General features: G+C 43.3%; 1 pseudogene; it reads left to right on the forward strand.

Annotated features, from left to right (window-relative positions):
• Positions 1–19031: 19031 nt before the first annotated feature.
• Positions 19032–20955, forward strand: LOC110257948 (heat shock transcription factor, Y-linked-like; annotated as a pseudogene).
• The last annotated feature ends 4603 nt before the right edge of the window (positions 20956–25558 follow it).

The raw sequence follows: 25558 nt of genomic DNA on the forward strand, positions 1-25558 counted from the left end.
CAGCCCAGAAAAGCTAGAACAAGCTGGCCCAGCCATGCAAAATATGCCTCCGTTCTAAGGTGGTCCTGCCAATCCCAGCTGCCCTGGGGAAGAGCCCATTGGGTTCTCAGCATCCCAGCTAGCAGCTCCCACACTTTGGCATTTCTGCACTCCTGTTGTACTGCTTCCCAGTACTGTCAGCCCCCTGCAAGAGCCCCCATCACCCAGAGAGCTAGAAAAACCTTGGCCTAGCTGTGCAAAATCTGCCTCCATTCTGAGATGGTCCTCCCAATTCAGCTGCCCTGGGGAAGTGCCCCTTAGTTTCTCAGTGGCCCAGCAAGCCACGCCCACATTCAGGGGGTGCTGCACTCCTGAGGAAGAACTGGCCCACACTGGCAGCCCCCTGCAAGAACACCCACAGCTCAGAAAATCTAGAAAAACTCAGCCCAGCCATGCAAATTCTACCTCCATTCCGAGGTGGTCCTGCCAATTCAGCTGACCTGGGAAGAGCCCCTTGGTTTCTCAGCAGCCCAGCTAGATGATCTCATCCTTGGGGGTTCTGCACTCCTGTGGAACTGCTACCCAGCACTGCCAGCCACCTGCAAGAGCCCCTATAGCCCAGAAAATCTAGACCAAGCTCGTCTTGGATGTGAAAAATCTGCTTCTATTCTGAGGTGGTCCTTCCAATTCAGCAGACCTGGGAAAGAGCTCCTTGGGTTCTTAGTGGCCCAGAATACTGCTCCCACTCTCATGGATGCAGCACCATTGTGGAAGAGCTGCTCAGCACCACCAGCTGCCTGGAAGAGCCCACAGCCCAAAAACATCAGAGGGACCTACCCAGCCATGTGAAACCTTCTTGCATTGTGGTGAAGAGCTCCAAGTCAGGTCTGCCATCAGGAAGTCCTCCTTTGCTTCAGAGAGACACTGTCAGCCCTGCCCACCCTGAGGAAAAGCCATGCTGCCTCAAAGACCAACCAACAATGCCAGCCCTTGGGAAGCATTCCAAAGCAGTGCCAAGGCAACCCCTGTCCAGCCACGGGGAGTCAAGCTGTACCAAGAAAAAGAAAACAAGAAGCAAGATGAAGAAGCTGAGAAACCACCTGCAGTTAAACCAACAGGAGAACTCACCTAAAGCAATCAACAAGGAAATAAACCTCTGCAGTCTGACAGACTTGCAGTTCAAAAGAGAAATAGTGAAATTACTGAAGGAATGAAGACAAGATATGAACCAGTAATGCAGATGTCCTCAGAATGGAACTAGAAAATATAAGGAGGAGTCAAGAAAACTACAAACTTCGTTGGCAGAGATACAGACTGAACTAAGGGCAGTGAAAACCAGGATGAACAATGCAGAAGAACAAATTAGTGATGTGGGAGATAGAATAATGGAAATCCCACAATCAGGTCAGTGGACAGAAAAAAAATCAAAAAAGAGGAAAGCCAATACAAGAAACTTATGGGAAAATATAAAGTGGGCCAATCTACACATCATAGGAATTCCACAAGGAGTAGAAAAAGATAAGGGGATGGAATATATATTTGAAGAAATTATCGCTGGAAAATTCCCAAACCTAAAGAATACTAAATTCAACATACAGGAAGCGGACAGGGCTGCAAAATAGTTGAACCCAAATAGGCCCACACCAAGACACAATTTAGGAAAAATGGCAAAAGTTCGTAATAAAGAGAGGATCCTAAAGGCAGTAAGGGAAAAGCAGAATGTTACCTATGGGGGGGGCAATATTTTCACAGACATCAAGCAATATTGCAAAGCCACAGTCATCAAAATAGTGTGGTATTAGTATCAAAACAGACAGACAGACCCATGGAACAGAATAGAGAACCCGGAAATAAACCCTGACACCTATGGGCAATTCATCTTTGACAAGGGAGACAAGAACGTCAAATGGGAAAAAGAAAGTCTATTCAGCAAGCATTGCTGGCAAAGCTGGACAGCTGCATGCAAATCAGTGAAATGAGAACACACCCTCACACCATGCACCAAAATAAACTCCAAGTGGCTGACAGACTGAAATATACGACAGGACACCATCAAACTCCTAGAAGGGAATATAGGCAAAACACTCTCTGACATCAACCTCATGAATATTTTCTCAGCTCATTCTCCCAAGGCAACAGAAATAAGAGCAGAATTAACCCAAAGGGACCTAACCAAACTCTTTGTTTCCTTCTTTATCGGCTGCTCCATGGGTTTAGAGTACAGGAAAAGTGATTTTACTCTCACCCTGAAACTTCCTGAGCCTGGTACTGAAATGAGGATCTTTACACCTGTCACTGTGTCATCACTCTCCTGGCCTCCTCTTTTCACCTTGCTGAGTTACCTCTTCGTTTGTAGAGTCCCCTTCCCATCCACAGTCTCTCTGCAAGTTAAACTGTACACATCTGGATAAATATAACTAAAGACAGAACCTATATGGAAGATGGCGGAATAGAAGGACTGGTGTTCAACTTATCTCCTAAAAACAACAAAGTTCACAACTAAAGACTGAGCATTCTTCACCCAAATGGGCTGGAAACCTTAAAAAAGACGTCCTACTCCAGAAGAAAAAGAGGAGGCCACATCAAGAGGTAGGAGGGGCAATTTCATGATATAAACAACCCCATACCTCCCAGGGGGGGTGGAAGCTCCACAGACTGGAAACTAACCGGCCCACAGAGACTCACCTACAGGAGGGAGAGTTCTGAGCCCCACATCAAACTCTCCCATGTGGGGATCTGGCACGGGGAGAAAGAGCCCCTGGAGTATCTGGCATTGAAGGCCAGTGGGGCTTGTGTGCAGGAGCTCCACAGAACTGCGGGAAACAGAGACCCCATTCTTCAAAGGTGCACACAAACTTCCACATGCACTGGGTCCCAGGGCAAAGCAGAGTCTCCATGGGAGTCTGGGTCAACATTGACCACAGTCCTTGGAGGACATCCTGGGAAATCAGGGGTGAACGTGGCTTATTGTGAGGGAAGGACATTGAAAGCAAAGCTCTTGGGAATATTCAGCAGCCACACGTTTCTCTGGAGGTGGCCATTTGGGGAAAATGCCAGGCCCCACCAGTCAGTCAGCTGCTGAGAGGCCCCAGGACAAACAACAACCCAGGTGGGATCACAGCCCTGCCCCTCAGGAAACAGCCTACCTAAAGACCCCTCAGGCACACAGCTGCCTCTAATCCCATCCAGAGACTAAGCCCCACCCACCGGAGGGATTAGAATCGGCTCCACCTACCAGGGGGCAGGCATCAGCCCCTCCCATCAGAAAGCCTACAGCAAGCACCCAAACTGACTCCAGCCACAGGGGGGCAGACATAGAAGTAAGAGAGGCTACAACTCTGTTATCTGTAAGAAGGTCACCACACCAAAAACCTATAAACATGAAAAGACAGAGAACTATAACTCAGATGAGGGAGAAAGGGAAAACCCCAGAAAATCAGCTAGGCCATGAGGAGAATCTCAGCCTCCAGGAAAAAGACTTTAGACAGTTGATGCTGGAGATGATGCAAGACATTGGAAATAAACTGGAGGTCAAGATGGATAACTTACAGGAACTACTGTCCAAAGAGATGCAAGATATAAATCTTAAACAAGAAGAGATGCAAAATACAACGCCTGAAATAAAAAATTCACTCGAAGCAGCTAACAGCAGAATCCTGGCGGCCGAAGAATGAATAAGAGAGGTGGAGGACAGATCATTGGAAATTACGGATGTAGAACAGAAAAGAGAAAAAAGATTGAAAACAAACGAAGAGAGTCTCAGAGAACTCTGGGACAACATTAGAGGCACCAACATCCCTATTAGAGGGGTGCCAGAAGGAGAAGAGAGAGAGAAGGCGACAGAAAAAAATATTCCAAGAGATAATAGCCAAAACCTCTGCTAACATGGGGAAGGAATCGCTCACTCAAATCCAGGAAGCACAACGAGTACTATATAAAATAAACACAAGGAGGCACACCCCAAGACACATATCAATCAAACTGACCCAAATTAAAGACAAAGAGAAAATCTTGACAGCAGCTAGGGAAAAGAAACAAATAACATACAGGGAAACCCAACAAGGGTGTCGGCAGAGTTTTCAACAGAAACTCTGCAGGCCCAGAAGGGAGTGGCACGATAGACTTAACATGATGAAAGGAAAAATCCTCCAACCAAGATTCCTCTACCCATCAAGGCTCTCGCTCAGATTTGAAGAAGATAGCAAAACCTTCACAGATAAGCCAAAGCTGAGAGAATTCAGCGACATGAAACCAGCCTTACAGCAAACACTAGTGGAAATTCTATAGGCGGAAAAGAACAAGAGAAGATGGGAAGAAAAAAGAGCAGCAAAAACAAATCCATAGTAATAAATAAAAAGGCAATAAGAACATACATATCAATAATCACCTGTAATGTGAATGGACTAAATCCCCCAGCCAAAAGACGTAGATGGGCTGAATGGATACAAAAACAAGACCCGTACATATGCTGTCTTCAAGAGACCCATAGGGACACATACAAATTGAAAGGGAGAGGATGGAAGAAACTATTTCATGCAAACAGGGATCAACAGAAAGCTGGAGGAGCAAGACTCATATCAGACTTTAAAATGAAGAATACTTTCAGGGACAAAGAAGGCCAATTACATAATGACCAAAGGATCAATCCATGAAGATGATATAACAATTTTAAATATCTATGCATCCAACGCAGGTTCACCACTATATATAACGCAACCGCTAACAACCTTAAAAGGACAAATTGACAATAACACAATCATCGTGGGGGACTTGAACACCCCACTTACAGCAATGCACAGATCAACCAGACAGAAAATCAATAAGGAAACACAAGTCCTGAATGATGCATTAAACCAGATGGACTTAAGAGATATTGATAGGACATTTTATCCAAAAGCAACGGAATACACATTCTTCTCAAGTGCACATGGAACAGTCCCTAAGATGGATCACATCCTGGGCTACAAATCCAACCTCGGTAACTTCAAGAAAATCGAAATCACATCAAGCATCCTTTCCGACAACAACGCTATACGGCCGGAAATCAACAACAAGCAAAAAACTGCAAAAAACGAAAACACATGGAGGCGAAACAACATGCTACTCAACAAGCAATGGATCACTGAAGCAATCGAAGAGGAAATTAAAAATTACCTGGCAGCAAATGACAACAAGATACAACACTCCAAAACCCTTGGGATGCAGCAAAAGCCGTTCTAAGAGGAAAGTTTATATCCAAACAAGCCCACCTCAGGAAACAAGGAAAAGCTCAAATAAACAAGATAGCTCTACATCTGAAGCAGCTAGAGCAAGAAGAACAGACAAGACCTAAAGTTAGTAGAGGGAAGGAAATCATAAAGAGCAGAGCAGAAATCAATGACATAGAAACAAAGAAACCCATCGAAAAGATGAATGAAACGAAAAGCTGGCTCTTTGAAAAGATCAACAAAATTGATAAACCCCTAGCCAGACTTATCAAGCAAAAAAAAGAGAGGACTCAAATCAATCAAATTAGAAATGAAAACGGAGAAGTAACACGGACATCACAGAAATACAAAGGATCCTAAGAGACTACTATCTGCAACTATATGCCAATAAAATGGAAAAACTAGAAGAAATGGGAAAATTCTTACATAAGTACGATCTTCCAAGACTAAACCAAGATGAAGTAGAAAAGACAATTGGACCAATCGCAAGAACTGAAATTGAAACGGTGATTTAAAAACTTCCAACCAACCAAAGTCCAGGGCCAGATGGCTTCACAGACGAATTCTATCAAACATTTAGAGAAGAGCTAACACCTCTCCTTCTGAATCTATTTCCAAAAATTCCAGAAGAAGGGATACTCCCAAACTCATTCTATCAGGCCACTATCACCCTGATACCACAACCAGACAAAGACACCACAAAAAAAGACAACTACACGCCAATTTCACTGATGAACATCAATGCAAAAATCCTCCACAACATACTAGCAAACCGCATCCAACAATACATTCAAAGGATTGGACATCATGATCAAGTGGGATTTATCCCAGGGATGCAAGGGCTCCTCAATATCCTCAAATCCATCAGGTGATACACCACATTCACAAACGGAAGAAGAAAAACCATATGATCCTCCCAATAGATGTCGAAATAAAGCCTTTGACAAAATCCAACACCCATTTCTGATAAAAAAACCCTTCAGAAAGTGGGCATAACAGGAACCTACCTCAACATGATAAAGGCCATATATGACAAACCCACAGCAAACATCATTCTCAATGGCGAAAAGCTGCAAGAATTCCCGTGGAGATCAGGAACAAGACAAGGATGTCCGCTCTCACCACTACTCTTCAACATTGTTCGGGAAGGCCTAGCCACAGCCATCAGAGAAGTAAAAGAAATAAAAGGAATCCAAATTGGAAAGGAAGAAGTGAAACTTTCCCTATTTGCAGATGACATGATACTATACCTAGAGAATCCTCAAGACTCTACCAGAAAACTGTTAGAGCTCATCCACCAAATTGGCAAAGTCGCAGGATACAAAATCAATACACAGAAATCAATGGCATTTCTGTACACTAACAATGAAAGAGCAGAAAGAGAAATTAGGGAAGCAATCCCGTTTACCATTGTATCCAAAAAAAAAAAAAAAAACCTAGGAGTAAACCTACCTAAAGGGACAAAAGACCTGTACTCTGAAAACTATAAGCCACTGATGAAAGAAATCAAAGATGACACCAATAGATGGAAAGATATACCATGCTCATGGATTGGAAGAGTTAATATTATCAAAATGACTATACTACCCAAGGCAATCTACAGATTCAATGCAATCCCTATCAAATCACCAAGGAGTGTTTTCACAGAACTCGACCAAAATGTTTTAAAGTTTCTTTGGAAGCACAAAAGACCCACACTAGCCAAAGACATCCTGAAAAAGAACAATGGAGCTGGAGGAATCAGGCTCCCGGACTTCAGACTCTACTACAAAGCAACAATCATCAAAACCGCATAGTACTGTCACAAAGACAGAAATAGAGATCACTGGAACAGGGGAGAAAGCCCAGAGGTAAACCCACACACCTACAGCCAACTCATCTATGACAAAGGAGGCAAGAATATACAATGGAGAAAGGACAGCTGGTTCCGTAAGTGGTGCTGGGAAAACAGGACAGCCACATGGAAAAGGATGAAAAGAGAACACTCCCTAACACCATACACAAAAATGAACTCCACATGGATGAAAGACGCAGATATAAGACCAGACACTATCAGACTCCTGGAGGAAAACATAGGCCAAACACTCTGATATAAACGGTAGCAACATCTTCTCGGATCCACCTCTCACAGTATTGACAACACAAACAAAAAGGTACAAATGGGACCTAATCAAACTTCAACGCTTCTGCACAGCAAAGGAAACCCTAAACAAAACAAAAAAGACAACCCACAGAATGGGAGAAAATCTTTGGAAGTGAAGGGACTGACAAGGCATTCATGCCCAAAATTTATAAACACCTTCTGCAGCTCCACACCCACAAAACAAACAACCCCATCGAAAAACGGGAAGAAGATCTAAACCGACAGTTCTCCAAAGAAGACATACAGATGGCCAAGAAACACATGAAAGGATGTTCGACATCACTCATTATTAGAGAGATGCAAATCGAAACCTCTCTGAGGTACCACCTTACACCAGCCAGAATGCCCATCATCCAAAATCTACAAACAATCAGTGCTGGAGAGGGTGCGGTGAAAAAGGAACCCTAGTACACTGTTGGTGGGATTGTCAATTGGTGCAACCATTGTGGGAAGCAGTATGGAGAGTCCTCAGAAAACTAAACACAGAACTCCCATTGGATCCAGCAATCCCACTCCTGGGCATCTACCCAAAAAAGCCGTGACTCGCAAAGACATATGCACTCCAATGTTCATTGCAGCACTATTTTCAATAGCCAAGACATGGAAACAACCTAAATGTCCATCAACAGAGAAGTGGATCAAGAAGATGTGGTACATATACACAATGGAATATTACTCAGCCTTTAAATGGAGCAAAACACTGGCATTTTTTTTGCAACATGGATGGACCTAGAAACGATCATGCTAAGTGAAGTCAGCCATACAATGAGACACCAACAACAAATGCTTTCACTGATCTGTGGAATCTGAAAAAAGGATAGACTGAACTTCTCTGCAGAAGAGATGCTGACTCACAGACATTGAAAAAAATTGTGGTCTCTGGAGGAGACAGTTTGGTGGGTGGTGGGATGTGCTTGGGCTTTGGGATGGAGATCCTGTGGATTCAGATTGTTATGATCATTATACAACTACAGATGTGATAAATTCCTTTGAGAAATATATGTGTGTGTGTATGTGTACACACATATATATGATTAAAGACAATATTACCATCCAATTTAGTCGAGCATCTCATGACTAAGAGGAAGGAAACCACTGTGCATCAATGCTAAATAGTAAAGAGATGCAAAGCCCAAACTAAATCTCATTCGTTATACAGGTAAGTTCATACAACGTATTATAGGCATCTTTTCAAGATAAAACTTTGCACTCTCTCCTATGGTTGTGATTCAAGGTACAGTTTGCAATTTGGAGCTCAGAGACACCTGAATTAGGCTGTCTTCCCCTGATAGCCCCAAAGGTGACTTCTTTCATATATGATCCAGCCATTCTAGCACCCCAAAATTCTCAGCCACGGTTTAATGAGACATTTTAAATTCTTAACATGAACTCCTATTTTTTTCACATATACATAATAATTTATCAGCCAATCCCCCACAAAATCTGCATGTGTAAATCTAAGGGCATGTCCTGTGAAGAAAATAGACACTAACATTCTCCAAAAAAAAAAAAAAAAAATCAGGAGAAATCACTGTCAAATTTCATGAAACTACATTTTGTGGAGTGTCTATCTTCATGAAATGTTTACTGAAAGGAAAATTCATGACCATTTGTTAATACAAAGCATTCTGACTTAAGAACTGCATTACACTAAGACATAGTGCCAAACTAGACACTCTTTCTAGTTGTGAAAATATTCCTTCCTTAAATGTGATAAATATGGAAAGCATCATGTATTTTTGACACATATTAAATATTTACCAAAGCTGGAATGGGAAACCACTCACAACATTTTTGTAACACTTCTTTCAGCCATGAAGCCACAGAAATTCTTACCAAACATGAGGTCTCTTTGTGCAAAGGAGCAGCTTGTTATCCCATATTAAGACCACTTCATAAAATCTAGGTCCTATTTTATGTTGCTACTCCTTTGTTTCTGGACTCCTACACAATAATGTTCAGAAAACCAGATCAATGCACCCAAACTGCTGAGACCCTTATATTTTCCAAATAAGAACCAACTCTCTGGAACAATGATGGCCCTGACTACCTTTTAGCTTTGTAAGTTCCACCGCACACCATACCTTGGCAAATTCTCACCCTCTCCACCTACCCCTCCATGACCCTATCTTGGAACAGTCTCACCCTTTCCTCATATGCACATTTTACAGCCTGAGGCTAAGCCTGACACTGGTTACCTCAGCCACAAGCCCCTAGGAAACCTGCAATCCCATAATGCCAGGAAGGCCTAGCCTTCTCACACATCCCCTGGCCATTTCCTGGTCACAAAACCTATGGGAAACCTCAATGCTCCTGACTCTATGCCCTACTTATTTCCTCACCAAAACCCCTCCGCCTATTTCCTGTTCTAACAAAAGAAAAAAAAAGACTACGATTCCATATAATCTTGGATTATATCCTTTGGCTCTTTCAAGAATGGCAAGTTTCCTCTTACACTCATATAAGTCGTTTTTCTTATAAACTCTCTTGTTATGACTTATCTCCTACTTGTTGGATTTCCTTAATGGTATGGGCCTTACATAAACACAAAATCGCTACTTCATGAATGCTTAGCATATATTGATAGACATACAAACAAGAATCATATTTGCTGTGCTAATATGACTATGAAAATGTCAGGTTCCCAGCAGCGTGGAGACAGACCCCCATTGATCCCATATATATGGCTGTTCAAATTGGACACCTGCTATGGACAACCTATCCCAGAATTGGTTGCTCAGTTTGTGCAGCAAGAACCAACGGACTGAGGAAAACACCTGGAGGCATATGTTAACTTCTATAGTGATGAACTGCTCTCTGTCATGGGACTTGTCCCCCTACTCCTCCCTTGACCTTCCCCTCCTCTTTCTTCATTGTTCCCATCAAAGATCCTGCCGTGAACTCCCACCCCAGATTCCTGCCACAGATCCTTTATAAGCCTAGCCCCTCCTCACAGTCAAGGCTGGTGCCCGCCTGAGCCATTAATAAATCTCTCCTGTTTATCAAATGCCCTTGCCCACTCCTCCCTCAGCAAACTTCACATATGGTGCTAAACCCCAAGCGGGCATGATACGAGAATGGGAATCAGATCAGTGGTGCCCCAAACTCCTGGGTTTGAAAGCCAGAGAGCAGCAGGCAGGGGCAGCTCTTCCTGGCTTAACCTCTGGAACCCACCCAGGTTTGGGCCCCTGATCCAGCCACCTCTGCACCAGTCCTCTCCTGCTCAGTCAGGCAGAAACCCCTAACGGGGAATTCCACCTTTCCATGACTGACTCTGCATCCAGCACTTGCCTTCTTATACTTGGGTGAGAAAATGTCACTTTTCTGGGTCTCCTGTCAGCATGGCTCTTGGGCCCCAGTTCCTCTGGCACATCAGAGTACAACCTTCTGCAACAAAGCATCACCCTAGGTTTGTAGAATGCATAGACACTTGGCCCCATCCCTCTCATCTGGGGACACCCACATCAGTGCAAATCCTCTCTCTCTGTCCCTCAGCATCCACTATCCAGACTTTAGAGACACTCAGCCTAAGAAGTGGCACTCCCTAAGGTGGCCCCTTCCTTACCCCACATCCCCTCTTAGTCCTCATCATGGCGAAGAAGCCCTCCACTCCTCCACAGAACACACCTCTTGGCTGCCTCTTATGGAATTTAGGTATTCCTAAGAGGAAATGTTAGGTCCAAGTATATTTACTTCTTCTGTAACTCCGCGTGCACAGAATAAACATTAGCTAATGGCTCCCAATGCTCCCAAAATGCCACTTTCAATTTTTTTCTATAGTGATGTTGTATTTGTTTTTCCATTATAGCTGGTCCACAGTGTTCTGTTCACGTTCTGCTTCATCACTGTACAGCGTGGTGAGCCCCTTCCACATACATGTATGTATTCTTTTTTCTCCCTTTATCATGCTCCACCCTGAGGGACCAGACAGAGATCCTAGGGCTACACAACAAGATCCCATTGCTAATCCAATCCAAAGGCACTAGAAGGCATCTATTAACCCCAAGCACCCCATCCATCCCACTCCCTCCCTCTCCCTCTCCCCCTTGGCAACCACAAGTCCACATTCAATGTAAATAGCTTGAGTGACCTCAAAAACATTTGTCACTGTAATGACGAGTGGCATGAAAGTCGCTGTGTCTTTACTCTCAGCCCACAGGCCTCCCTCTGTTCCCCCTGTTTCACATTTCAAATTCTTCTCCATCATTCATGTCATATTCCCTCTCATTCTGACAGCTCCTGCTTTGATCCTGCAGACCATTATTCTCCACAATACAAATCTCTCCATGCCTCCAGCTCTCCCCCAACACAAAATCCTCCACTCCCCTACCCAAGTTGTCCTCAGCTTCTCCGCATCCTAACCCAGATACTGACGCCTCTTTCTCTCCTCCTCATACACAGTTCTGTACCCAGCTTCCTCCTTCTCCAAACACCTCCCAACCAGCTCCTTTGGTCCCTTGAGGGGGAGTTGCCAGCACTGGAGGGATTGCCCAGGTCCATGTCCCTATTTCCATGTCCAACCCCTCCCACTTAAATTGAAAAACAAAAAAGATGAGACTCCTTCTCTTCTGATCCCTCCATCTACATTTAAGGAATTTGAACAAATCACTCAGTACTGTGACCTTACCTGCCATGGTGTTGATGTCACCTTATCCTTCCTCCTCGAACTTGCGGAAAAGGAAAGGGTCTGGTTAGCCACTCAGGCCCACACAGATGACCTCTGCTGGCAAAACAAGAACCAAAGAGTGCGGGCAGTAGCAGTCCCAAGTCAGGATCCAAACTGGGACTCTCCAGTTGATTCCCAGGCCTTCAGACACCAGAGTCACATGGTAACTTGTCTCATAGGAGGACTATGTGAAGCAGGTCTTAACTAAAAAAAGAAGAAGAAATTAGACAAACCCACATGAAAAACCTGCTCTCCTTCCTGATTAACACAGGCACTTCAAAAAGATACATAGTTAGACCTTTCCCATTTGGAGGGAATCTTTCCTTCCACACTCCCTTCATCTCTCAGTCTGTCCCTGACATAAGGCACAGATTACAAAAGTGGGAGGATGGCCCTCAAACCCCTCAGCAGGATGTATTCACCCTCACCTTCAAGGTCTTTAATAATCAGCATAAAGAGGCTGAAAGCCAACACTTAAAAAGAGATCGGGCTAAATACAAAATGCAGGCAACTGCCATTCAGCGCTCCCCCAAATATCAGCTCTCTCCCCTGGACAATGGCTCTAAAGCACTCCAGGCCCATGCTGCAGGTGTGATAAGAGAGGCCACTGGAAACCTCTCAGGGGAGGACCACATCTCTCCCTGCAGAGAGATCAGAATCCTTGGACCTCAACAGGCCAGGTCACCTTGGCAGGATCACAGAAGACTGAGGGTGCCCTGGAAACCCCTGGATCCCGGACCCACAACTACTCCTCGGGTGAAGCACCAGGTAATTCTGCTAGTTGTAGGTAAGCTGGTATCCTTTCTTATCAACACAGGGGCCACTTACTCAGCACAACCTGAATTAACAGGTCACAAACACCCCTCTCAAGTCTCTATTGTGCATGTTGGTGGTCTCATCTCCAAACCCTTACCAAAACCCCTTCCAAACTGCACCCCATCAGGGACACCCTTTAGCTGTTCTTTCCTGATATTAACCAAGTGCCCAGCCCCAACTCTTGGCAGAGATATTTTATCTAATTTCAGAGCCTCCCTCAGACTTCTCACTCCTGTCTCTCTTTCCAAGCCCTCTCTCCTCCCCCTTGCTCATCTAGAACATGATAAGCTACCTCTCCCAGCCTCCGTTCTTTTGCCCTGGTTATGGGACACCTCCACCCATTCCATAGCTCAGCAGCTTGCTCCCGTTCAAACTGAGTTAAAAGACAAGTCCGCAAACCTCTGCCAACCTCAATACAGGCCCCTGATCGAAGTCACTAATGGAATCGTAGGCATAACCAGGGTCCATGTCCCCTTCCCATGTCTGACCTGTACACTAAACTAATCCAGACCCGGGGACCAGTGAAGGGCATGCCATTCTTTCAGTCCCTTTTATCAGCCAGCCTTCCCCTGACAGACATTTACACATATTAGGACAGGGCCCACAAACTCCATGCCTGGACTAATTGACAGGGCCTTTAAGACTCAGGGAAGAGGCTCCTAAGTTCTGAGGGAAATGTTTTCTGCCCTTAAGGAGACAAAGTCATCCCAAGAGAAATTTGCCTGTGTCCTTGAGATGCAGGTGTTCTGCCTGGACATCTGGAAGCCTTAGCTCCACCATCTTTCTGAAATAGAAATTTCAGGAATAGGGGTACATTTTGCAAGTTGAATTCTCAGGGTCAAGGAGAAATCGTATGCCTTTTGTTCTAAACATTATTAAAAGATGTTTAGCCACCTAGACAAGTGACCTTGATTTGTTCCATCTGTCAGGGACCCAGTTTGAAGCCAGTGTCTCTTGCAGCTGATGGGTTTCACACAGGTGTACCTTATTCATGGCTGAGACTTTGGAATGGGAAATCTGAGCTTCCTGTTTTGTATGTATCATTGTTTGTGTTGTGCATGTGTGGCCTTGCCAAAATTACTTCATCAAAAAGCTCTACTTAATTGGCTTGAAGGAAATTAAGCTCTTATACAAACTCCCAAAGTACATAAGGTAAGGTAATTTTAGATTCACATGAACTGGAAAATATTCCGTGTTAAATTAACATCTGATATTAAAGTTAAAGTAGGTTGATCTAACTTAAATGGGCATGTCTTCAGAGTCATTGGCAGAAGCTTTTCTTATTGCACCTAGGTTTGATTAAAGTCAAATCGGATGCTGAGGCTTCAGTTACTAAGAAGGGACAGCAACATCACTTAAGACTATTATCGGTGTTTTGGTGCTATGCTGTGATGTTCTGTACCAGGAAACACATACCTTTAGAAGTGATAAAAAGTCCACCCAGACAAGTAGACATTGTGTTTTCAGTAAAGAAGGAAGGAGGAATGGAATTGCATTCTATTAAGGGAACAGAAAGTAAGTCTGTCGTGTAGCTTGTTATTTTGAATGGAAAGCTAGCAGACAGAATAATACGGATACAGAAAGTGATGGAAGATTTCTGCGAAGTGGACACTAGACAGGATTTCCAAGCTTGGTCGGGACTGACTGGGAGTTTAAAGTTAAAAAACAAACAAACTTTAAATGTAAGCTCGTGTAAAACTTGAATTAGGTTTCTGTCTCTCTGCTAAAAGAAAGGTTTCTGAACCTTCTTAACCTTACCTTGTTCATACTCTTGATAACAGGTTACATGAATCGATTGGCCTTTAATTTGTATTTGCTTTTGAAATCCTTTGTTTCGTTGGTTGAGTGACTAGGTAATGTTTTACAATAAAGTGAGATTCTACTTGGCCAGGTGTTTAAAATTTGCATTCTCTCTCTCTGTGTGTGTGTGTGTGTGTGTGTGTATTTGCAAATTTCCTAAGTGTAAATTACCGTGTTACAGGGGAGAAATTGTCGGATGGAAGGTATGAACCCAATCTATAAAGATATAGCTCACAACTTACTCCCTCCTTCTCAGACATTTGCCATCCTGATGACCTTGTAGCATGGGAAAAGTGTGCCCCTAAATCAGAGGAGGGAAGATAGGTAAGGAACAGCTGTGAATTCAAGAGCCATGACTGTGGGAAATCCAAGAGGCAGCCTGGTTCTTCCTGGCTCCCCAGAATACACATTAATGAAAAGAAATGCTTTGAAAATATGTTCTCCATTTGGGGTATTCCTTCTACAGTTTTGGGTTGACAATGTCTGGTGAAAATGAGGATCATTTTAGAGACAATCTTGTGACTCATACTCTAGTTCTGTGTTTTGAGGTTAGGGTTCACTTTCTAAAACTCACTTCCCAAATAGTTCTTTGAGGCTGTGTTACAATATTTCAATGTTTAAGGGGGGTACTAAGAACAAAATCTCAGCATGTGAAGCTGAGTGCTGCAATCTGTCTCTGGGAGAATATCTGATGCCCCACGATAACCAGGGGGTTATACATTCTGGGAAAGTATCATTTAAAGGGTTGTCTCCAGCCTAGATGGAAGGTCTCTTGTCAGGAATACTTAAGTACCATATGCACAAGCAAAGTGAATAAAATAACTCTGAAAATCTCTAGTTCCCTCTTAAGAAGGACATCCACATTGCACGGGTCTACAGAGAGAACTACTGACATCAAACTCACCCTAAAACAAGGCCCTAATAACAAAAACACCAATGCCTGGACAAAAAGAAGTCACCATCAGAAGGACACCACTATCCCAAGATTGCCCCCCCCCCATGACCACATGGTCATTTGTTGACCTTCTCATCTACCTTGGCGGGTTTCTCCCCTCCAAGGCTCTTCTCAGTGATGTTCCTAGGTGGGATCCCCTCACCTGGCCAACTAATACCTGCTCTCACAAGGGCACAATTATGTTTCCTTCAACTGTTACTCAAGCTCAATCATCAAGTAAGACTTTAGCCAAGTGACATAACTCTCCTGGGCTACATTAATCGAAATTTAAAGGCTCCCTTGTGTTGGGAATGTTTAAACTATCTAGGGATAACCAGCCCAAGAACACTGGGGAGTACAGCTGAGTGGACAAGTCAGAATGAAATTTCCTTTAAAGAGAAGGAACAGACTAATCCAGCTGAACAGCGATAAAACAGGGCTGTTTTGTGTGAAGCTTTTCAATTTTCATTTATGACTTTATGAATACTGCTTTCCACATAATTTTTAAGAGACCACAAATATTTTCATATATTATTCCACTCCTTATCAGAATAGGTTAATTTGTTTTTATTGCCACCAATATATTGTTATATTTTCTACTGCACAGCATGGTGAGCCAGGTACATAGACATGTTTATATTATTTTCTCATATTATCATGCTCCATCACAAGTGAGGAGACATAGTTCCCAGGGCTACACAGCAGGATCTCACTGCTTATCCATTCCGAAGGCAAGAGACTGCGTCAATGAACTCCAAGCTCCCACTCAATCCCACTCTGTCCCAGTCCCCCTCCCCCTGGAAACCACAAGTCTATTCTCAAAATCCATGTTTTTCTCTTCTGTGGAAAGCTTCACTTGTGCTCTAAAATAGACACCAGATATAAGGGTTATCATGTGGTCTTTGTTTTTCTCTTTCTGACTTCCTTCTCTCAGCATGAGAGTCTCTAGGTTTATGTTTTATTCACTGTCTCCACAAAATTGCTGTCTCTTGCATTTCCAGAAGTGTAACTGAGTCACTGAAAATGATATATAGTTCCATATGAGATCAGTGGTCTCTAGATATGGGAACATGCAACAAGAGGGAATATTTTCCTGGACCATAATAGACGAGGAAGATGGGTGGTCCAGAGACTTTTGGCTACTCCTAGTATGGCTTTGTCCAGGACTAGCACATTTAATGGCCTATCTGTGACATCATTGCCAGACCTAGCAATGTTCATTGCTGGCACTGTGAGATGAAATGGTCATGAAATGCCTCCCCAAACTATGGTCAAATGTACGACCATGGGGGAGTATGGCCAATTGTGACCACAAGTTAGCACTTGCCTAGAGACTCTCCGTGCAGGAAAACTTGAGGCACAGCAGCTGTTTACCTGCAGCACCAGCTGAGCAGAGCTCAGGGAGGTGAGCAGCGGTGAGGCACAGGCCTTCAGACCGATTTCAGGTGAGGATTTGTATGGGCCCAAATTCTTGCATCTTCTCTCATCTAGAAATACAGAGATCATTGACCATGGCAACTGCATGGGCCAATAGGGAGAAAAGGCAGAATGGAGTAGCTGTGGGTCAGACATCCATGGAAGACTAGGAAATCTTATGGAAGTAATTTCAGGCAAGCCTTTGTATTGCCAAGAACTTAGGGTTTATGTGCCCTGTCAGACGTGATGACACCAGCTGTTCTCAAAGCAGCATCAGCTGGCAGCAGCAACCTTATATTTTCAAGGTCTTCTCTTATAGCAACAGAAAGGAGACAACATGTTTTATGACCAATAGTTCCTGCGGTTTACGTATTAATACCACATCACGTGTTAAAACCTACTCAGATGAAACTACACTCCTCCTTCAACAATACTGGTGTCAACCCATGTTTAATCTTATTTTTCCTTTCTTCCCATCCTCTATGGTAGCATATACCAAGTCCATCCACAAGTACTCCTCACCCCAGGCCAGCAGGAAGCAGATAGAGAAGAGTAGACATTCATCCCTATCCCATATAATGGAAGGCTTCAATGAGAGGAGCCCAGGAGGATGGAGACAGACCGCCATACACCCCAACTATTGCTGCTCACCTGAGAGACTTGCTGTGGACACCCCTCCCAGAATGTGGATGTGCAAGTTGGGCAGCAAGAAACGAGGACCTGTGGGAAGCAACTGCCTGCACAGACTAACTGCCTACACGGATTAACTGTGCTCTGTCATGGGACTTGAGTCCCTACACCTCCCTTGACCTTCCCTTTCTTCTCCATTTTCCCTGCCGCAAGGTCCCACCGTGGATTCCAACCACAGACTCCCACCACAGATGCTTTATAAGTCTAACACCTCCTTGCAGTCAAGGCTGATGCCATCGTGGGCTCTGCCCAGCCCCCTCAGAGACCCTAATAAATTCCTCTTGTGCACTATTTGGCCTTGTGCATTCCTCCCTCAGCAACCTAACGGAAAATGTTTGGAATATTGTTTAACACACAGACTACTTGCGTAGGATACACAGAAAACTCGATATAATAAAATCAGTGATACCAGATCACTGTCAGTTTTTAACAATGTGACAACATTATGGTATAAGTTTTAGAGTATTCAGTTCAAGGGCATATATAATCTTCAGAATGTGGTGCACCCATCAATTCCTCAGTCCACATTGTATCAATCCACAAGGAAATCTCATACCCTTTGGATGGTACTTCCCCACATTTCCTCTCCTAACACAAGCAACCATCAATCTTTTTTTTGTCTCTATGGCTATAGATATTTTGCCTGGTGCCCAGGGCCCTTCCATGTCTTGGTTAGTGATAAAGGTCATGGTTTGTTTTGTTTTGTTTTGTTTTTGATTGTGTATTTGTTTTTTTTTCTTTTCTTTTTGTCTTTTCATTTTTTGGACTGTACCTGGGGCATGCAGAAGTTCCCAGGCCAGGGATTGAACCCATAGCACGGCAGAGATCAGAACACTTTTGTAACAAGCTAGCCACCAGAGAACACTGGCTATGTTTTTCTGAATATAAATACTGAACAGATTCTAGTTATACACTCTCAAGAGCTGCATAACTTTTGTTTCACTTTGCCACTTTTTTTCTTCCATTTACAAGGCCTTACCTAAGAGGCACAAGTGCGTATGTGCCCAAGAGAGAACTTGCGTTTACTTCAGGGATGAAATGGATTTATATATTTATGTGATTTTTTATTAAAAAGATTCCATTGGAATAGGATCTCATTTGCTGATCTCATTTTTTTTTCTCTCTTTGGGTTACTGTTCAAGTACGGAGCTCATATTTTATATTAACTGGGCTAATTTCATAGAGAAGTAAACCCTGACTGAAGGTGATGCTCAGATTGCTAGGAGACTAGAGTCTTGTGATGTCACAGCTACTCAGGCTGGCAACCATTTTGATGGATTGGATAGTTTATCTGTGTAGGCTTACCAAAGCAGCATTTAAAACTGCAGAGTTCAAAAGCCATGCAGGTGAGGAAAGTAGCTGAACAGAAAAAAATCTGAGATGGCAAATGCTCCTTCAGAAATTCAAGGTGTGTCTCCTAAAGATGAATCAACTGGTTCAGAATCCTCCATTACATCTCCATGGTGTGATAACTCAATCACTGGGGACTTGGACTTGAAGTCTCAGATTGAAGAAAAAGCTTTCCAGGCTTTGTCTGAGGGCTCCCTGATGAAGGAGCCATGCCACACATTGTGTGCCTCTGAACCAGATGAAGATAGTGATTTTCTTCCTCTGCTCTTTCCCAGAAAACTTTGGGAAATTGTTGAAAGTGATCGATTTAAGTCCATTTGGTGGGATGAAAATGGAACCTCGATCGTGATTAATGAAGAACGCTTCAAGAAAGAAGTTCTGGAGAGAAAGGCTCCCTTCAGAATTTTTGAAACTGAGAGTATGAAAAGCTTAGTTCGACAGCTTAACCTTTATGGATTTACTAAATTGCGAAGGAATTTTCAAAGACCTGCCTCACTAGCCAACATTCTGGCAGAAGATAATGAAGTCTCTGCTTGGAACAAGGTATTATGAAATGTCCAGTTACTATTTACAGAGGGACATCTGCAAATATGTTCATACATATAGTGTCATAGTAGACCTTGAAAGTGGGATGAAGTACTGCTACGCTTTTAAGTTGAAGGCCACTTGGTCATAAAATATTTGGGGTGATAGAGAAATTTCCTAGCCACCTGGAGCCTTCTCGATGAACCTCACCCAATACAAGCCCCTGAACCTCATACTGTTACTGTAAATACACCAGGCATTTTTATTTAAGGACCATAATTGCCTGTTCCCACTACATAAATTTTTGAAAATGTTAGTAATAGATGAGTATTATTTCCTGACATTAACTCTGTGTGATGAAACAAGTCAGATTTTTATGGATTCTTTGTCCTCGTATCTTTGTTTAAAAAGTCACTAAATACCTTCTCTTTTGGTTTTAGCTGCAGTTCTACCATAATCCAAATTTTAAACGAGGCTGTCCCCATCTGTTGGTGAGGATGAAAAGAAGAGTCAGGGTGAAAAATGCTTCTCCAGTATCGGCTTCTCTACTTCAAGGTTGCAGCAAGAAGCGCTCTAGAACAGGGGGTGATGTGGATAACCATAATTCTGATGTGGTTGCAGAAACTCATGGAGAAGATGCATTTTCAGCCTCTACAAACCTAAATGTGCCTTTAATAAGATGGCCTTCTATGAGCCAGAGAATTTCTAATACAACTACCCCAACTAGAAGTGGTCTTTCTTCTCCATCATCACCATCATTCAGGCCACCAGGACAAATTGTCATGGCTCAACATGCTATTTTTATTTTTTTTTTTTTTTTTTTTTTTTTTTTGTCTTTTTGCTATTTCTTGGGCCGCTCCCGCGGCATATGGAGGTTCCCAGGCTAGGGGTTGAATCGGAGCTGTAGCCACCGGCCTACGCCAGAGCCACAGCAACGCGGGATCCGAGCCGCGTCTGCAACCTACACCACAGCTCACGGCAACGCCGGATCGTTAACCCACTGAGCAAGGGCAGGGATCGAACCCGCAACCTCATGGTTCCTAGTCGGATTCGTTAACCACTGCGCCACGACGGGAACTCCTCAACATGCTATTTTTAGTCAGTTGACCACATTTCACATGCACTCACAAAGCAGCTACTCTCCAGCAAGTGGCCACATCGTGAATTTCATTACAACTACCACGTCCATTTCTCAGTACCACCTTATTTCTAACTTCCCAAGTGGTTATTTTGGACTGAGGGTGCAGCCTTCTCCTTTGCCAACCAGATACCAGAATATATCACCAACTGAGGGCCCTGTGTCTAACCCCCAAGCAGCAGCCCATCCATGGTTCCCAATGCCAATGGCCACTGACACATCTGCTGCCTCGCTTTCAAGTCCAAATCCTCAGTCCTCTTCGTATCTGAACATCACCCTAATTACCACTGACCTATCAAAGGACTATAGGTTATGCAGGAGAGTGAAGATGAACATTTATGCTGGCAAATGTCACCAAATTCCTGCAATTCTGTTATTTCAGCAATAAACTTGTATGTTCATCTTCATAGCTTCAATTTCTTTACTTTTGACACAGTTAAGAGTAAAAGGATGCTGCATTTATTTTTCTAAAATGATTTTTCCATCATAGCTGGTTTACTGTGTTCTATCACTTTCATACTGTGCTGCAAAGTGGCCCAGTCACACACCCACCCACCCAAGACACACACCCACACAATACATATTCTTTGTTTCACATTAAGCTGCATCAAAAGTGACTAGAGATAGTTCCCATTGCTATACAGCGTGACCTCATTGCATACCCGCTCCACATGCAATAGTTTGCATTTTCAACCCCCGAATCCCAGTACATCACAATCCTGCACCCTCCCCCTTGGCAACCAAAACCCTGTTCTCCAAATCCATGGGTGTCTTTCCTGTGGAATGTTTCAGTTGTGCCATATATCACATTCCACACATAAGTGATGTCATATTGTGCTTGCCTTCCTCCTTCTGGCTTACTTCACTTAGTAGGAGTGTCTCCATTTCCAGCCGTGTTGCTGCAAATGGCATTATTCTGTTCTTTTCTTATGGCTGAGTAGTGTTGCATTGTGTATATATACAACATCCCTTAATCCATTCTTTCCAATGGTCATTTAGGTTATTTCCATGTCTTTCCTCTTGTGAATCCGACTGCAATGGACATACATGTGCTTGTAACCTTTTCATGGAAAGTTTTTTTTTTTTTTTTTTTCCCCAGGTGTATCCCCAAGAGTAGGATTGCTGGGTCATATGCTAGTTCTATATTTAGTTTTCTGAAGTGTTTCCATAGCGGTTGTAACAATTTACACTCCTCCCACAGTGTAAGAGAGTTTTCTTTTCTCCATACCCTCTCTAGCGTTTTCTCATGTGTGGACTTGTTAATGTCGGCCATTCTGTCCAGTGTGAAGTGATACCTCATAGTAGTGTAGATTTGCATTTCTCTAATAAACAGTGATGTTGAGAATTTCTTTATGTGCTTGTTGGCCCTCTGTATATTCTCTTTGGAGAAATGTCTATGCAGGTCTCTTTCCCATGTTTCCACTGAGTAATTGGCTGTTTTGTTGTTGAGGTGTATAGGTTGGTTGTAGATTTTAGAGATTGAGCCCTTATTAGTTGCATCATCTGAAATAATTGTCTCCCATTGCAGGTTGTCCTTTTGTCGTTTTAATTGTTTTCAATGGCAGATTATTTTGCCGTTTTTTAATATTTGAAATGCTTGATAATTAAAGAGGAGCATTTGACATGTCCCCTAGCTGTAACTGTTTCAAAAAGGAAAATGGAACTAAGGAAATAGAGAATAGCTGTCAAGAGATTTCTGAAATAGTCCAAGTTGTATTGAATGGGGGTCTCAATTATGAGGGTGTGGAAAAAGGGGCAAATAAAAGTCAATTTGGAAAGGGAAAATACATAGTATTTACTTAGTGTTTTCTCAGCTGCATTATAGTCTATCTGTTACTTCAAATGGAACTTGGATATTAGTTGACAAGATTGTCTTCATTGCAAAGAAAAAAAAATCAATAAATTCCATTGAGTTCCCATGATGGCAAAGAGGTTAACACACCTAACTAGTGTCCATGAGGAAGCAGCTTCACCCTCTGCCCTCGCTCTGTGGTTTAAAGCCCCAGAGTTGCCCTGAGCTGTGATGTGAGTTAAAGATGTGGCTCAGTCCCAGCATTTCTACGGCAATGTAAGGCAGCAGACAGAGCTCTGCTTTGACCCTGACTGGGATTGCCCATATGCCACAGGGGTGGCCCTCAAAAGACAAAAAAAAAGGTATACAATTACTTAAAAAGTACATTTCACACTCCAAACAATAACATATTTTATCTTATCCAGGAACCATGACCATAATTTACACCATAATTGCAACAACAATGTCCACATGACATCATCAGAGATTGCATCACTGTCACCACAGGGTGGTAGTTCATCAGTGAAACATCTACAAAAAAAAAAAGTAGTAGAAAAAAAATGTGGGTGTCATTTTCTGTAAAATCCTCAAACTGATCTAGGTTATTTTTGCCTTTATCTCCACCCCTTTATATGTCCCGATTCACACATAGAGGTTGCTTTCTTCTTTTACACAAAGACAGGCTTAAATACAAATGCTGGCCTTTAACACCAAACCTCAGCCAGGTGAACAGGTCCCTTGAAGATATAGAATCTGCTTGACTTAGCAGCTTCTTGTGTTTCTCTTTTACTGTCTTTCTGGAGTACATTCAGAAGAATTATTTTCAATCAAACCAAGAGTCACCTCAGAGCTATCCTTGGAGTTGAAGGGACCCCACTTTGTCTTAAAAAGCAAGGTGCCATTGTTGCAGAGGGGAAAAGGAGGAGGGGCAGATGCCAAAGGAATCTCCCTGCTCACACATGCACAGGCTTTCAGAGGGCAGGGTGCACCTGGTGCAGGCTACAGGTGGCAAGAAGCCACTTGCTTGTGCTACAGCAGCCTGGACACTTCTAGTGCTGGCTATGGGTGTCCAGATCCCTCTGGTGGGGGCTAAGGGCATAAGGTGGGTAAGTGAGATCTGGTGCCTCCTGAGTGATCTACAGGCAGTGGGGACATCCCAAAGCAGTCATCTCAGAAACCACAGGGAGTCAAGGCCTGCCACCAGTAGGGGTGTGTGATCAGGTCCAATCTCTGACCACAGTCACCTCAGAGGTCAGAAATCAGAGCGGGCACTACAACTGAGCACCACCCAGTATTGTTGTCAACACCCTGGCCATATAACCGCCCTGCAACTGTCAGTGCCAAATGCTCTGACAGTTGCACGGAAGAAGCACCCAGAAGGTTGAACACTGTCTTTGCCAAGACCCTGTAACTAGGAGCAGTGTTGCACCACCTCCTGTGTGGGCTAAGAGGGACAGGCTGCTTCTTATAAGGGTCCTCAGTTGGGGGGGCAAACCACCAGAGGTGTGCATGGCCTGCTACCACTAGGGGTCCAGGAACAGGCACCCCTTGTGGCCCTAATCACCACAGAGGGCACCTCAGAAGAGGTCATTGTGACCAAACACTACCTGTTTCTGCTCCAAGTTCTCTGGGAATTCACAAACCATGCCACTGCCACTGCCACTGCCACTGCCACTCCCAAATGCTCTGGGCACCTCATGATTCTGCAAAAAGCTCATTATCACGCCCAAGGCCTTGAAACAAGGAGTAGCCTGTGCCACCTCCCTGCATGTACTTGCTGCTGCTAAGACCCCAGCAAGAAGGCACTACCAGCCCTACCCACTGCCTCCCTCTCCCTGGAAATACACTCTGCACCCTCGGGATAATGGCGTGCTCACTCCCAAGATTGAGCCAGCAAGAATGCAATCCTCCATGCCCCAAATAAATGGTAACACCCCACAAAATACAAAGGGTTGCTCTTGCCTAGAAGTAACCCTCCAAGACTAGAGTTTGGCTTCCCCAAACTCACAGAAAAAGAAAATCATAGACACGATGAAGAAGCCCAGGAACAATTCCCACGTAAGGTACAGGAGATTTCATGTGAAGCAGAAACAATGCAACAGACCTCTGTAGGCCAAAAGACCCTGAGTTCAAAAGGGGTAGAGTGAATATATACTGAAGGAATGAAGGCTGAATATCAGGGACTTACGAGCACATTACAAACAGTCATGTCAATTACTTTCGAGAGGAATGAGGAAATTTAGGGGAAAATAGGGAAAAATTAGAAAAGTCTTTTGCAGATAGCCAAACTGGGCTAAAGGCACTAAAGGGCAGAGTGAAGAGTGCAGAGGAATGAATTAGTGACATGGAAGATAGCATAATGGAAATCACCCAATCAGGACAGCAGGCAGAAAACTACATGAAAACACATGAAAGCAACATAAGAGATCTATGGGGTAGCATAACAGGGGTCCATCTATGCATTACAGCACTTCAAGAAGCAGAAGAAAAAGAAAAGTGGATTGGAAATATATTGGAAGAAATTATGTCTCAAAATTTTCCCAAACTAAAGGAAACAGGTATCAAAATACAGTAATCACAGAAGGCACAAAACAGGCTGAACACAAATATGCCCACACCTAGACCTACTATAATGGAAATGGCCAAAGATAAAGAGAGGATTCTAAAGGCAGCAAGAGAAATACAACACATTAACTATAAGAGAACCCGCAAATCACCTAATTCCTCTACAGAAACACTACAGGCCTGAAGAAATTGGCAAGCTATACACAAATACCAAAAGGAAAAACTCTGAAGCCTAGAGTACTCTTCCCAGCAAGACTATCATTTATTTATTTATTCATTTACGTATGTTTTATTTATTTATTGAGTATCATTTGAACTGGAAAGGGAAACAGAGAATTTCTCCAACAAACAAAAGCTAAACGAGTACACCAATACTAAACCCATTCTAAAAAAATACAGAACTGGCTAGAAGAAGAAGAAGAAGAAGAAGAAGAAGAAGAAGAAGAAGAAGAAGAAGAAGAAGAAGAAGAAGAAGAAGAAGAAGAAGAAGGAGAAAAAAGAAGACAGAACATATACAGATTGGAAAGCAGACACTTA

This window comes from Sus scrofa, chromosome Y (genome assembly GCF_054392235.1).
Source record: "Sus scrofa isolate SSC_HxYL_T2T_F1_AM1 chromosome Y, Sscrofa_HxYL_maternal_Yorkshire_Landrace_v2.0, whole genome shotgun sequence".
Lineage (NCBI taxonomy): Eukaryota > Metazoa > Chordata > Mammalia > Artiodactyla > Suidae > Sus > Sus scrofa.